Source organism: Myotis myotis, unplaced genomic scaffold (genome assembly GCF_014108235.1).
Source record: "Myotis myotis isolate mMyoMyo1 unplaced genomic scaffold, mMyoMyo1.p scaffold_m19_p_3, whole genome shotgun sequence".
NCBI classification, from domain to species: Eukaryota; Metazoa; Chordata; class Mammalia; order Chiroptera; family Vespertilionidae; genus Myotis; species Myotis myotis.
In genome coordinates, this window is record NW_023416335.1 from 150,375,322 (window position 1) to 150,392,219 (window position 16,898).

The following is a 16,898-nucleotide window of genomic DNA, read 5'->3' on the forward strand; positions in this document are numbered from 1 at the left end:
GTATGTTCCTTTTCTCTTGAGGGCTCAGTGGCAATACTCAGGAGGGCTTTAGTTAAGGAGGAAGCTTGTTCAGATCCTTGCTGTAACGGTCTCCTACTCCCTTGCCTGGTCAGCTTGGAACATGTCTTATAAGTATGTGCATTATGTTCTTTCCAGAGCCAGATAACCCTATAAATGTATTTATGAGAAGCGTTGATGAGGTATGATATTGGTGTTTGGATTCCTCAGACTTGAAGAGAGAACACCCACGTCAAATGGGGAAGCCACTCCAGAAAAGTGGCTGGACAGTTTCTCTGTGGCATCTTGTGTATAGACCCGTAAACCAAAGCACAAAGAGGAGCCCTGGTCTGTGCGCAGGACCCACCTCTTTAGAGGATAATCTTTCCAAATTTGTCCCCCCAAAAAGTTTCTTGAAGTGCCCAACTCTTCAAAAGATGTGCTGTTTCTCTTTTGCCTCCACTTCTCTGTTCTCTTTACTCCTTGATCCTTTCTGAGTTGGGCAATATCCCCAGGCACACCTCTTCAAGACAGGAATCAAAGTGCTCACCATCCACGCCTCTTTCCATCAAAGCTAGCACTATTGAATCCGTAAAGCACCCTTTTACAGAGCAGCCTTTTCATTCTCACTGATAAACATAGCTAACTATATCTAAAACTGACATTTCAGTAAGCCATTGTGAAGGTCACTATGATGGGTAGTCTCTGTCCATAGATCCACTCTCCTTTGTGCCCGGGATGCTGCCTTTTATGTCCTCTGACTTCCAGTTGGTTTGGTCAATAGGAAACACCAGCAAGAGATGGCAAGGGGAGAGGAGACAGAGCTGGAGAATGTATTCCCCTACGTTTCTGTCTGCTGGGTCCCTAGGCAGGTTGGCTGTGTCTTTTATCCTCTGCTGAAGGCCCTAGCTCCTGCCAGACAGAACTCTCCTGAAGCTAGGACTTTCTGGTTTCCAGGAACTCCTTTTATTTCTCACAAAAAAATGATTTTACTCTAATAATGTTACATGCAGTAAACACCAATAATTCAAGAAAAACGATCTTAAATACAATATTATATACAATAAACATTAATATTTCAAGAAAAAAGGATTTTAAGTATAATAATAATACCAAAACTGTACTAATATAGTATGATATCACAAAACTTGTAGGAGATATTAAAAATCTGCAAGTATCGGGATTACATCTATTATATTCTAAAATATTTTTAAATATTATTTTTCCCCCCTCTGACTCTATTTTTGTTCATCAGTTTATGTTGTTCATTATATTCCACAAATGAGTGAGATCATGTGATATTTATCTTTATACAACTGGCTTATTTCACTTAGCATGATGCTCTCCAGGTCCATCCATGCTATTGCAAATGGTAAGAGTTCCTTCTTATTTACAGCAGTGTAGTATTCCATTGTATAGATGTACCACAGTTTTTTAATCCACTCACCTGGGCACTTAGACTGTTTCCAAATCTTAGCTATTGTAAACTGTGCTGCTATGAACATAGGGGTGCATACATCTTTTCTGATTGGTGTTTCTGGTTTCTTTGTATATATTCATAGAAGTAGGATTATTGGGTCAAATGGGAGTTCCATTTTTAATTTTTTGAGGAAACTCCATACTGTTTTCCACAATGGTTGCACCAGTCTGCATTCCCACCAGCCGTGCAAGAGGGTTCCTTTTTCTCTACATCCTCACCAGCACTTGTCGTTTGTTGATTTGTTGATGATAGCCATTCTGACAGGTGTGAGATGGCACCTCATTGTTGTTTTGATTTGCATCTCTCCAATGATTAGTGACTTTGAGCATGTTTTCATATGTCTGTTGGCCTTCTTTATGTCCTCTTTTGAAAATTGCCCATTTAGGTCCTTTGCACATTTTTTTATTGTATTATCTTCCTTTTGTTAAGTTATATGAGTTCCCTGTAAATTTTGGAGACTAAACCTTTATCAGAGATAACATTGGCAAATATGTTCTTCCATGCAGTGGGCTCTCTTGTTGTTTTGTCGATGGTTTCTTTTGCTGTGCAGAAGCTTTTTATTTTGATGTAGTCCCATTTGGTTATTTTGTCTTTAGTTTCCATTGCCCTAGGAGCTGTATCAGTAAAGATATTGCTATGACATATGTCTGATATTTTGCTGCCTATGGATTCTTCTAAGATTTTTATGGTTTCCCCTCTTACGTTTAAGTCCTTTATCCATTTTGAGTCTATTTTTGTGTATGGTGTACGTTGGTGATCTAGTTTCATTTTTTTTTGCATGTATCTGTCCAATTTTCCCAACACTATTTATTAAAGAGACTATCTTGATTCAATTGTATGCTCTTGCCTCCTTTGTGAAATATTAATTGAGCGTAATGGTTTGGGTCTATTTCTGGGTTCTCTGTTTGGTTCCATTGGTCTATATGTCTGTTCTTGTTCCAGTACCAGACAGTTTTGAGAACAGTGGCTTTGTAATATAGCTTGATATCTGGTATTGTGATCCCTCCAACTTTGTTCTTCTTTCTCAGGATTGCTGCAGCTATTCGGGCTCTTTTTTATTATTATTCCTGATGAATTTTTGGAGAGTTTGTTCTAGGTTGGTGAAATATTCCATTGGTATCTTAATTGGGATTGCATTGAATCTATAGATTGCTTTGGGTAATATGGACATTTTAATGATGTTGATTCTACTAATCCTTGAACATGCTATATTCTTCCATTTGTTTATGTCTTCCTCTATCTCTTTTTTCAATGTCCTGTAGTTTTCCAAGTATAGGTCTTTTATCTCCTTAGTTAAGTTTATTCCTAGATATCTTAATTTTTTGTTGCAATGGTAAAGGGGGTTGGTTGTTTAGTTTCTCTTTCTGTGAGTTGATTATTGGTGTATAAAAAAGCAATAGATTTCTGGGTGTTAATTTTGTGTCCTGCTACATTGCCAAACTCATTTATTAAGTCTAGTAGTTTTTTGCTGGAGTCTTTGGAGTTTTCTATGTACAATATCATGTCATCTGTTAATAATGACAATTTTACTTCTTCTTTTCCAATTTGGATGCCTCTTATTTCTTCTTCTTGTCTGATTACTATGGCTAGCACTTACAGTATTATGTTGAACAGGAGTAGTGAGAGTGGGCATCCCTGTCTTGTTTCTGTTCTTAGGAGAAATGCTTTAAGTTTTTGCCCATTGACTATGATGTTGGCTATAGGTTTGTCATATATGGCCTTTATCATGTTGAGATATGTTCCCTATATTCCAATTTTGCTGAGAGGTTTTTTTTTTTTTTTATCAAAGATGGGTATTGGATTTTGTTGAATGCTTTTTCTGCATCTATTGATATGATCATGTGGTTTTTGTCTTTCAATTTGTTTATGTGATATATCACATTTATTGATTTGAGAATATTGCACCAGCCTTGCATCTCTAGAATAAATCTCACTTGATCATGGTGTATGATCTTTTTAATATATTGCTGGATGCGATTTGCTAATATTTTGTTGAGGATTTTAGCATCTATGTTCATCAGGGATATTGGCCTGCAATTCTCTTTCTTTGTAGTGTCTTTATCCTAATTTTGGAATTAGGATAATGCTGGCCTCCTAAAAAGAGTTTTGAAGTGTTCCTTCCTCTTTGATTTTCTGAAATAGTTTGAGGATTATAAGTGTTAGTTCTTCTTTGAATGTTTGGTAAAACTCTCCTTTGCAGCTGTCCGGACGTGGGCTTTAGTTTGGGGGAATTTTTTTTATTACTGGTTCTATTTCATCAATGGTTATTGGTCTATTTAGGTTTTTTGATTCTTACTGATTCAGTTTGGGGAGATTGTAATTTTCTAGGAATGTGTCTGTTTCATCCACATTGTCCAGCTTGTTGGTGTATAGTTGTTCATAGTATTTTCTTACAATCCTTTGTATTTCTGTGGTGTCTGTGGTTGCTTCTCCATTTTCATTTCTGATTTTACTCATTTGGGTTCTCTCTCCTTGTTTCTTGATGAGTCTGGCTAATGGTTTATCAATTTTGTTTATCCTTTCAAAAAACAGCTCTTGGTTTCATTGATTTTTTTGTATTTTTTTTTTAGTCTCTATGTTATTTATTTCTGCTCTAATCTTTATTATTTCCTTTTATTATTTACTAGGGGCCCAGTGCACTAAGAATCGTGCACAGGGGTGGGGGAGTGAGAGGGGGTGGGGGGGCGGTTTCTCAGCCCGACCTGCACCCTCTCTAATCTGGGAGCCCTCAGGGGAGCCCTCTCTAATCCGGGAGTTTCTGTCTGTCTTTGCAATCATATGAACGAATTGTCTGAGACCCCCCAACCCAATTTGGTTTGTTGCTCACAGAATAATAGAGGCATTTTTTTTCTTTGCTTCATTGGTAGAGATTTCCTGGGAGTTTTAGGATATCTTCCCTTTAATTTTTCTTAGACAGTCTGATTTTACTTATGTCTCTCACCTTTGCTTTCCCTCCATCCCCTACCGCAACAGTAACTTGCTCCAGGCTCACTTTGCTCTAGTGTCTAGGACCGTGGTTGGCAAACTGTGGCTCGCAAGCCACATGTGGCTCTTTGGCCCCTTGAGTGTGGCTCTTCCACAAAATACCACATGTGGACACGCACATACAGTGCTATTGAAACTTCGTGGCCCATGCGCAGAAGTTGGTATTTTGTGGAAGAGCCACACTCAAGGGGCCAAAGAGCCACATGTGGCTCATGAGCCGCAGTTTGCTGAGCTGCAGTTTGCTGACCACTGGTCTAGGAGATCTGTCTGCCACCAGAACTATGATTCCCAGCATTCCTGGTGCTCCCCGCCCTCTGGGCTTCTGCTTCTGGTACTGGGGCTGCCATCAGAACTACTATTTCCAGAATTCCTGGTGCTCCCTGCGCTGGGAGCAACCGAGGGAGCCACGTCCCCCCAAGCTGCGGGCTCTCCTGCTTCTGCTCTCTGCCCGTCTGGTTAATTTGCGTATTCACCCTGATTGGCTGGTGAAGGGATAGTTAATTTACATGTTTCTCTTTTATTATATAGCATTTCTATTGGGCTTTTCTTGTTCTCTTTCTAGCTCTTTAAGTTGTAGGGTTAAATAGTTTATTGCTGATTTTTCTTGGTTTTTTTGTTGTTGTTTTTTGTTTTTTTGTTTTTTTGAGGTCTGCCTGTAGTGCTATGAACTTCTCTCTCAGGACTACTTTTGCTGTGTCCCAGAGATTTGGGGTTGTTGTGTGTTCATTTTCATTTGTTTCCAGGAAGTTTTTGATTTCTTTCTTGATCTTGTTGGTAACCTATTAATTGTTTAATAACATACTATTTAGCCTCCATGTGTTTGAATGTTTTGGGGTGTTTTTACTGTAGTTGATTTCTAATTTCATTCCACGGTGATCTGAGAAGATGCTTGATATGATTTAAATCTTGTTGAACTTGTAGAGACTTGTTTTGTGTCTAACATGTGGTCTATCTTTGTGAATGATCCATATCCTGCTGCATTGGGGTGAAATGTCCTATAAATGTCTATTAAATCCATCTGATCCAGGTGTCCTTTAGAGTCTCTGTTTCCTTGTTAAGTTTTTGTCTGGGAGATCTATCCAGTGAAGTCAGAGGGGTGTTAAAGTCCCCTACTGTGACTGTATTGTTGTCAATCTCTCTGTTAAAGTCCTCAAGAAGATTTTTTATACATTTAGGTGCACCTATATTGGGTGCATATATGTTTACCAGGATTATATGCTCTTATTGGATCAATCCCTTTAGTATTATGTAGTGACCTTTGTTGTCTCTTGTGATGGCCTTCATTTTAAAGTCTATTTTGTCTGATATGAGTATTGCTACTTCAGCTTTTTTTTCTTTTCCATTTGCATGGAAAAATTTTTCCATCCCTTTACTTTTATCCTGTGTGTGTCTTTTGCTTTGAGGTGGGTCTCTTGTAAACAACATATAGTTGGGTCAACTTTTTGTATCCATTCAGCTACCCTATGCCTTTTGATTGGAGCATTTAATCAATTTACATTTAGGGTTATTATTGAGAGTTACTTTTTTATAGTCATTTTAATTCTGTATGGCTAGGTTTCTTTCTCTGTTTCTTCTTCTCAATAATCCTTTTAGCATTTCTTGTAATGCTGGCTTGGTGGTGATGAATTCCTTTAGCCTTTTTTTTTTTTTTTGGTCTGGGAAGCTCTTTATTTGACCGTCTATTTTGAATGATAGCCTGCTGGATATAGTAATCTTGGTCTCAGAACCTTGCTTTCCATTACCTTGTGTACTTCATGCCATTCCCTTCTGGCCTGTAGAGTTTCTGATGAGAAATCAGGTGTCAGCCTTATAGGAACTCCTTTGTAGGTAACAGTTTTTATTTTTCCCTCTTGCTGCCTTTAAGATTCTCTCTTTGTCTTTAATTTTTGGCATTTTAATTATGATGTGCCTGGACGTGGGTCTGTTTGGGTTCTTCTTGTTTTGGGTTCTCTGTGCCTCTTGAACTTGTGTGACTTTTACCTTTACCAGGTTAGGGAAGTTTTCTGCCATTATTTCTTTGAACACCTTCTCTATTCCTTTCTCCCTTTGTGCCTCTTCTGGCATACCTGCTACTCTAATATTGTTACATTTCACATTGTCCCACAGCTCTCTTAAGCTGTCCTCCTGTTTTTTTCTTTTTTTTTCTTTTTGGTTCTCTGATCGAGTGATATTTTCAACTCTGTCTTCTAATTCACTGATTCAATCCTCAGCTTCCCCTAATCTGCTGTGTATTCCTTCCAATGTGTTCTTTATTTGTGTTATGTCATTGTTCATCTCAGACTGTTCTTTTTTCATAGTTACTATATCTTTTTTTATACTGTTGAGCATTTTTAAAATATATATTTTATTGATTTTTTACAGAGAGGAAGGGAGACGGATAGAGAGTTAGAAACATCAATGAGAGAGAAACATCGATCAGCTGCCTCCTGCACACTTCCTACTAGGGATGTGCCTGCAACCAAGGTACATGCTCTTGACTGGAATTGAATCTGGGACCTTTCTGTCCAAAGGCTGACGCTCTATTTACTGAGCCAAACTGGTTAGGGCCTGTTGAGCATTTTTACCATCATTACTCTGAACTCTGTTTCAGATAAATTTCTTATCTCTGCTTCATTTATCTCTTCTTCTGGAGAATTCTCGAGTTCTTTCATTTGGGGGTTGTTTCTTTGTCTCCTCATTTTGGCTTTCTGTTTGGGTTTGTGACTATGTATTAGGTAGGTCCTCTATACCTCTCAATCTCTAGTGCAGGACAGTGTTAAAGGTTGTTTTTGACAAACTGGATCAGGCAAAGACTCAAAGCCTCCAGAGACCACCTCTGTCTACAGACTAATAGGATTCTGACTTGAATTGCCCCCAGGCAATCATCCTCAGGTGTAGCCAGAATTTTTTCAATAGGGTGGGGCAGTTGCTTCTGCCTGGAGGCTAATTGTTACTTTTAATCTCTTTTTATAAAAAAATATATTTTATTGATTTTTTTACAGAGAGAAAGGGAGAGGGATAGAGAGTTAGAAACATCGATGAGAGAGAAACATCCATCAGCTGCCTCCTGCACACCCCCTACTGGGGATGTGCCTGCAACCAAAGTACATGCCCTTGACCGGAATCAAACCTGGGACCCTTCAGTCCCCAGGCCTATGCTCTATCCAGTGAGCCAAACAAGCAAGGGCTTACTTTTAATCTCTAATAGCCTGAGGGCAAGCTGTTTTCCAATAGGGTGTGTTGACTGTCTTCCCCCCAGGCAGGGCAAATGTCTATATGGGAAAGATGTCCTCTGCTACATGAGGGAATGACTCAGCCCAGGAAACTTGGGGTGTCTGCCTTCTGAGCTTTATCCCCCAGGTCCCAAGTCCTGGGTTCTGCTCTCACAGTTCCAGTCCACCCTCCCTCTGCCAGAGCACAAGGTGGGTGGCTCCACAGGGAGTTTTTGTGCATTAGCCCTTCAAAAGGGTGCCTGAACTTTCAGCTGCCACTCCCTGGAAGACAGCACCCCACTGCTTTTCACAGCTAGATGTTATGTGGATACCCTCCTCAGATTTGGTGCTCTCTGTGGGGAGCCCAGCTTGGGGATTAGATTCCATAGTTCTCAGTGGCCACCTCTCCTCACCCCCCAGCTGAGATATCTCTCTGGGACTTCAGTTGCTGTCTGTTGGTTGCCCAGCCAGCCCTTTTGCGCCTCCTGCCCCTCCTACCAGTCTCTATGCAGTCTTCACCTTTGGTCCTTGGGTATCAGTGTTCTTGTCTGTGAGTTTTCCATTGATTATTCAGGAAGACTTTCCATATTTCAATTGTAATTCCAGCTTGTTCCTGGGAGCATGTCCGTGCAGCATCCACCTACTCTGCTGCCATTTTTAATCTTATGTGTGATATTTTTAATCTTATGTGTGATATTTATAAGACCAACAGAAAATTCCCAATGGGAGGAGAGAGTTCAGGGTTGGAGTTATCTATTGCTGAATAAAAAAACACCATGTACTTAGTGGTTTAATCAATATATATATACTGAGTGGCCAGATTATTATGATCACCTGATGTTTGTAGACAAATTAGCTATAATTTTGCGCTGAAGTTGCTAGAGGGCCAAACCATTATAGATAGGGAAGCAGGTTGTTTACCATGACAGTAGAAATGATTTTTTTCTGAAGATATGAGTAAACAATGTGATTTAACAGCCTTTGAACGTGGGATATATACACTGAGTGGCCAGATTATTATGACCGGCCAGATTATTATGACCACCCCATCAGTACTTCGTTGGGCCACCTTTTGCCTTCAATACTGCGGCGATTCTTCTTGGCATTGGCTCCACGAGATGTTGAAAGGTGATGCGAGGAATCTGACACCATGCCTGATAAATAGCACTGTCCAGTTCTGTGAGATTTGATGGTTGTGGAACCAGCTGCCTGATCGCTCTTTTAACTTCATCCCACAAATGCTCAATTGGGTTGAGAGGTGGTGATTGTGCGGGCCACCTAAGCAAGGTAAATTCTCCCTCATGTTCTTGAAACCACTCCTGCACAATACGAGCACCGTGGCATGGCGCATTGTCTTATTGGAAGAAGCCATCTCCATTGGGCTACGCCATCAACATGATAGGATGAACTTGATCAGCAATGATACTTAGGTATGTTGTGCTATTCAGACGTTGTTCCACACGAATTCAAGGGCCCAAATCATGCCAGGAAAACATGCCCCAAACCATAACACTGCCCTCACCAGCTTGAAGGGTTGTACTCATGCATGTGGGATGCATACTTTCATGCTGTTTTCGCGAAATTCTCACTCTGCCATGTGCAAGATGCAACTGGAAACGTGATTCATCGGACCACATGACTTTTTTCCAATGCTCGCTTGCCCAATCCTTGTGTTCCTGTGCAAATTGGAGACATTTTATCTTCATAACTGCAGACAGCAAAGGTGTTCAAACAGGCCTTCGGCTTCCATATCCCATACGATGCAGTGGACGGCTAATTTGCCTACAAACGTCAGGTGGTCATAATAATCTGGCATATATATATATATATATATATATATATATATATATATATATATCTATCCCGTTCAAAGGCTGTTAAATCGCGTTGTTTACCCATATCTTCAGAAAAAAATTACTTCTACGGTTGTGGTAAACAACCTGCTTCCCTATCTATAATGGTCTGGCCCTCTAGCAACTTCAGCGCAAAATTATAGCTAATTTGTCTACAAATGTCAGGTGGTCATAATAATCTGGCCACTCAGTATATGTGTGTGGGGGGGTGTGTGTGTTCACAATACTGCAATTTGGGCAGAACAAAGCATGGGCTAGGTGGCTCAAATGCTGGGGATGAATCCTAGAGGCTGAAATCATCTGAAGGCTGAATTACACACATAACTGGTGAGTGATATAGGATGACAGGCAGGAACACAGCTGGGTTGTCAGCTAGAACACCTACATGTGGCTTCTCTATGTGGCTGCTTGGCTTCTTCGTGGCATAGTGGCAGGGTTCCAGGAACAAATGTCTTTAAAAAACCAAGTAGAAACTGGATTGATCCATTTTATGGCTAGTCCTAGAAGTCACATAGTATCACTTCTGCCATAGTAACAGGACCTCTCAGATTTGAGAGGAGGGAGCACAACCTACACCTCTCTGTTAGAGGAGTGTCACATCAGGTTGTAAGAAGTGTATGTGTCATGGGAGGTCTTACTGCAGCCATCTTGAAAAGTACAAACTACCATGAAGTGGATAATTTATTTGAAAACCTGCTGTTTCATTATTTGCATTCTCTAGTATATTAGGAAAAACGCATATGCTTCGCCTCCTTTACTCTGACATTACCCTTGAATGCATTGTTTCAAAAATCTATGGGTTTTTTGAGATGACATAGCTATTTTATTAAGTAATGCAAGGACGTTAAACTAGGTGCCTGAATGTATTTATTTATTTTTAAATATATTTTATTGATTTCTTACAGGGAGGAAGGGAGAGGGATAGAGAGTTAGAAACATCAATGAGAGAGAAACATCCATCAGCTGCCTCTTGCACACCCCCTACTGGGGATGTGCCCGCAACCAAGGTACATGCCCTTGACCAGAATCGAACCTAGGACCCTTCAGTCCGCAGGCAGACGCTCAATCCACTGAGCTAAACCGGTTAGGGCAAGGTGCCCGAATTTAAGCTAAAGCTATGTGTAGACAGAAGTTTGATTAATCCTTCTCTGTGACTACATTAAATGACAACATCGCTGTTAACAGTAGTCTTGTAAAGAACTCTTCTCTCTCGTGTGTGCAGATAGCTGGGCATATGCTGATGCTTTGCACTCATCCTCACCAGAGCCAGCATACCACAATCCCCTGAGTCAATCAGCACAGAAGACTCGAGAAAAGAAGATTCTGGTTAGTTTGTTCCAACCTTGAGTTCCCTTGAGCTCCCTTTCTTAGCCTTTTCCCACTGGGATCAGAATTTCTAGTCATTGCATTGCTTTCCTTGCTACACCCTAAACTACCCAGCCAATGAAGTAAGAAAACCTAATTAAGCATCTAAGCATTGTTTTGAATCTCATCATAATCTGGAACAGTGGGTTCATTGCAATGTGCACATATGTGTATGTACGAATGTCATGAATGAGAGCTCCAAAGCTTTACAAGGATCTGCCAAGGACTATTTTTTAAATTTATTTTACATTTACAATCTTTTAAATGAATGGCTTCCTCTGGTTCACTGGGGTCAGAGAAAGTAAAGAAGGAAGGGAGGGATAGTGGGAGAGAAGAGAGGAGGGGATAAAGTGGACATGAGAAGGAGACACTGCCCTAGGTATTTTGACATTGAATTCTCCCTATGTAGCATATTGCTACAATTCATTTCTGGTGTTTCTCTGAATAAAAGTTATGACTGTGGTGAATGTCGTGACATGAATGTGATCCTGCAGCATCAAAAATGTTGACAAAATTAACACACAATATGTTTACACAACCTTTTCTCTGAAAGCTATTCTAAATTCTTAAAGTGATCAATAGTATCATTTTTTTTTTTTGTAAAAAGGAAACATAACTCTGTTTCTACAAAAACTGTGGAGAAATAAGCCCAAAAAACTATGACAGCTGGAATAGCATCTATAAAATAAAAGTTATGCTAGCAGTCCATTCTAGAACTGTTTCCCTCTCCCCTCCTTTCCCCAAGAGGACAAAACACTTCTTGGCCTCTCTGTTTCCCTAAGCCCATCTTTCAACTACCACTGCCAAACTTGCTTTGGTCTCCTGAGTTCCTGTTATGGCAGATAGATCCTAGGTGGTGAGTTCAGTGGGCATGACAATGGGGTCCAGGAGGCCAGCTCATTTCATGTATATGTGGTTCAGTAAACCCACTGGTTGAATCACCCAGGTTGAGAGATACTAATTTAAAATTCCCTAATAATGCAATGCAAATCATTCCAAGTTTCTAATAGGGCCTGTACTCCCTTTCAGGGTTCGAAGGTTCAAGGGAGGTTTTTATATGATAAGAGAGTGTTAGGTTTCTTCTCAGAAATGTTTGGAAAGTTAAATAGATATTTATATTTTTTTTCAGGCTCAGACTGAGGATCAGGAATAGGCATAAGTTTAGTATAAAAAGGGAGGCAGTTTCTCCTCAGGGAAGGGTCATGGCTGAAAATCCCAGTGGTCAGCTGGAGTCAAACCAAACACACACCTTGGGAAACGGGGGCATTAATCTGTCTGACTTGCGGGTGTGAGATGATTCTTTGGAGGCCAAGCGACAATGAGGGAACCAGGAATGAAGAGGGATGAAGGGGGATTTGTGAGCAGAGGGAAAATCGATGAAATGGGTAAGAATTATGGGTTTCTGCACACTGAGAATAAACAAGGGGTTTCTGGTGAGAGGGATCCAGGCACAGACGAACCTGAAATATCAGGTGACATATAAGGCCAGATAGGAAGGCAGTACTTACCTTTGCTATAATGTAAGGATTTATTTTATAAGGTGTTAGATCTGATACTGGGGGGTTGATGGAATTCTCAACAAGACATTCTTCCAATATGGGCTGCATCTGTCTAGGGAGATATGCTATCAGTACCAGAAAGTATCCCCGCAAATAAATGTAACCCGGGGTGGTCTCTGGACACCCTCCCCCTTCTCCCTCCTAAGAGTTGGGGGCTTCTGATAGCTGGCAGGCCTCCCAGCTAAGAGTCATGCGTCCCTGCCACCCTGGCAAATTTACAAGTAAGCTGTGGCAAATTTACAAATTTACAAGAGTGCTGCAGAGCAGGGAAACACTGGCCTAGAGGGATGTCTGAAAGTTCTCCTGTTTCTTCACTAGAGAGAGCGTGTCCTTTCTCTTATAGAGTGGTCACTTATTTTTCTTGATCAGGCACTTAAAACAGTCCCTTTTCCCCATCCTGGCCAAAAGCGGCCAGCTTTAGCAAAAATTCCTTTTTTAAAATGCAATTGTGGTAGAAATTCAGAAAATGAGCTTCTTGGACAGTTGTTTCTCATTAAAATTTCTACCTTAAGCATTCGAAGCATTATTTCAGTGCCCCCCACCCACTCTGCAGAGTCTCAAAAGCCATTAAAGGCTCAGATGCCTGACACCATTTTACATGGAGACAAATGCTCTGTGTTTTCCATAAGCACTGAAAGTGAGAAGTTTGCCTGTATAAGAAGATGGAGATTAGGCTCTTCAATAAAGAAAGGACTGTACAGCCCTAGCCAGTTTGTCTCAGTGGATAGAACGTCGGCCTGAGGACTGAAGGGTCCCAGGTTCGATTCCAGTCAAGGGCATGTACCTTGGTTGTGGGCACATCCTTACTGGGGGGCGTGCAGGAGGCAGCTGATCGATCTCTCTCATCGATGTTTCTAACTCTCTATCCCTCTCCCTTCTTCTGTAAAAATTCAATAAAATATATTAAAAAAACAAACAAAAAACCTTTCCATATCTAAATCATAGGGGCTGTGACACTGCCCAAAAAGAGAGGCAGTTTAACTATCAAGGAAGCGTTATGTTTTGCAGCAAAACAAAAGTTCTGTGCCTACCCACTTACAGGGGAAGCATGATATTGACATCTCAGATGCTCCATGGATCGTTGAAGGTTGTTTTGTTTCTCAGTAACTATGCTACCACATGTCCCTCTCACTTGTGTTTGGCTCTACTGCACTGATGACTGAAAGAGTGATGGCAGCATTCCTGGGGCAACACTACTGGGAGAGGCTTCTGTATGAACACCACAGTGCATGTAAGATTGTCAGGCCTCCTAAGCGATAAGAGAAAGACGAAGAAACAAGGGAATTGAGAAATGGGTATGTTGCCAAAACCAGCCGGCTCAGTTAGTGATGCTCCCCATAGGAGACACTCTCAATGGCATTATTTAGGCTTTGGGACCAACTAATCCTAAAGGATGTCTGAAGAGTAAGAGGAGAAAGCATGTTTGCCAGGGCATCAACAAATCTGTCGTGGGACCAGATTTCATAAAATTTCAGCCTATAATCCAGAAGGAGAATACATTTAATTATTGATAATTCTGAGTTTTTCTAGTAATGTGTTTCAGCAGAATGTTGTTAGTTTTTTTTTTTTTCTTTTTACTAGCTCATGTGGATGTTTTTTGGTCAAAATTATTCAATTCATGTAGCGTCAGGGCTAACAAAAGCAGCAGCCCCTATGGCAAGGGTTTGTCAGTCACTTCCTCTCTCCTGTACCTGATAAAATTTCACTTAGCTTACGCAGTTCTGGTGGAAGAGGCTTGAGAAATGTTGGTAATAGATTTCCCTTACACTGGACTCCAAGGGGTGAGGTGTATTTATTTGCACAATGCACCTTGTCTATCTTCAAAGTCTTGTGGAAACTGATGATTTGATTTTGGTTTTGACTGGTATACCATTTATTCCCTTTGTCTCCAAACACTTCCACAAATAAGTGAAAGTATACCACTTATTTCTAGGGCTTAGAAATAGGATCAGTTCTCAAAATGTTGGAATGACTTAAATGCTCATTCTGTTAATAAGATGAGAGGAAAATCAGTTCAACCTTTAGACCAAAGATTTTATATTCTCTATAGACTCCATAAAGTTCCAGAACCTCACCTTTCCTGCTTATGTAGACATTTTAATTTACCTTTCACCTTAAGTCAATTATGGCACTTCCAGAAAGTACCACCACTTATGATATCTCCCAACCAGCGATTCCTATGTAGAATGACATCTACTTGAAAAAAATAAATGAAATCTCTTGGAGCTAGATGGATATCAGTTGGCTGGACATATAGCAGCTCAGACAGACAAATTAATCCTCCTGTAATATGGTGGTAACCTGAGAAGTCAGCCCTCCTCCCTGGTTCAAATTCTTATTTGGATGGTGGATATTGATCTAGACCTCTTTGCTAAAAACACTCATGAATAACCTTAAGGGCACCTGCTTTGGAGACAGCCTTTCAACCACATGGAACTTGAAGATGGGTAGATTCTGCCATTACAGGCGTTAAAAAGTCCATTGAATTCTCACGTGCAGCCTCAGGTTAGACAGTACTCATTCAAGAGGGATATTTATTTTCTCCCACAAAAGAGTATACAATGAAAATTTTCTCTGTCTGTATTGGTCAGGGCTCTGTGAGAGAAAAAAGAAGCAACTTTTTATAATAATTGGTGGACCCAATTACAGTAATTGGTCAATTTTCATTTTAAAGTCTTCATTTACAAAAGCCATAGAGTTTATTTTCTTGCTTAGAGGTTACTCTGCTAGGCAACAAGTCTGAGTTTATATCATTGTTTTTAAGCAACGTTTAAAAATTACATTAAAAATTGACTCGAGTTAGGTTTAAGGTCTCCCATCTTTAAAGATTATTTCTCCTGAGATCAATAACTTCAACATCTTCTCCAGTGAGATGCTGTTGCTTTTGCATGTTTCATTCACACCACCTGAAGGTAACTGGTGACTTGGAGATGACAAGATCACTTCAGATGTAGCTTCCATTTTTGTGGCCTTCTTATAGTTCTTGTTTCCCTGATGAATTGGATGTACTTTAACTTCAAAAGTAAGAGCAATACTCTCATGAGCAAACATGGAGACCATCCCTATAAGGACATTGTTATATTATTTCTAATAGAAAGAAAAGGTCCTCTAAATATTCATATGTGAGGATGAATGAATAAATTCTGAAATATTCATTTAAGGGAATACTATACAGCAGTTAAAGATCTACATGTGTCAAATGGTATATCTCAAAAATGTATTGTTGAATGAAAAATGTCTATCTTGTGAACAACATACAGGAAGATCTATTATATTCAACTAGAGGCCCAGTGCGCATGTAGCTTGCCTCAGCTGGCCACGCCGCCCTCTGCCACACGTAGCCCTCCCCCTCTTGTAGCTCACACCCCGCGCCACCCACTGTGAGAGCCACTGCTCCCAGGCCCGGTGGGGGAGGGACCGAGAAGTGCTCAATGCACCTCCTGGTGACCGGTCATTTGGTCGTTATGGTGTTAGGGCATTACAGCCACTGGCCTTTTATAATATAGATAATGCCCTGTCATAGAGTACTCTGCTCTTAAGATTAAGTATGCCTCCATATTGCCAGCTAATCAGGTAACGTTAACCCTTGCCCTTTTTTTAAGTGGGATAAAATTTCCCTAGGTGAAAAAAGAAAAGTTGTCATTTTCTACATTTGAACAATCTGCATCCAGTTTACTAGCCTTGTGGACATAGCTCAGCACTTACATGTAGAGTTTGAAGGTGCGTCAGAAAAGTCATAAAGACAATTCAAAGTTAGAGAATGTTATATATTAAGGGGGGTTGGCATTGTGAGCCTGGAAAACAATATAAAGTTGAGGTGTTTAATGATGGTTTTAGGGCTTCTGTGTTCTCGCTTTGAAGTGCAGGATCTGTCTGGTTTAGCTTTAAAGAACTACATCTAACCTTTCTTTCAAAGGGTCTGAAATGTGTTTTGGGGAGGGGGGGATCCTTCCCCCACCCTCTTTTCCATTTCCCTTTCATTTTGTTTTTCTCTTCTTGGGAAACTTTATATAACATTTTAAGTGCACCTAATCAAATGTTTGCACAGCTTCACTCAAAAAGCTGGTTCAGTCAACTTCACCATAACTGAATGTGCGAGTATTCGCCTGCGCCAGCATTTAGAGCCATCCAACTGAGAGCACACCTCTATTCTCAAAAGCCTCCTAGTCTGGGATGCGGACACTGGCCTGGAAAGCAATGTAAAAGCACTCAAGGCTACGTGGACATTATTATCAAGACAAAGGTAACCAGGCTAATTCTGAAATGATGCTTACCCTGGCCGCTCAGATTTTAAGGTTGGATGTAGACACTCTCTGCAACTCCCAGCATCAGGAGGTAACAAGAACTCACTCACCAGCATACATCTGGACAATATCTAGAAGCATACCTGCCGTGAAGGTTACTCTCTCCCAATTTCTATTGTAAATCACAGCGATTTAAGAAAAACAAACACACACAAAACAAAAAC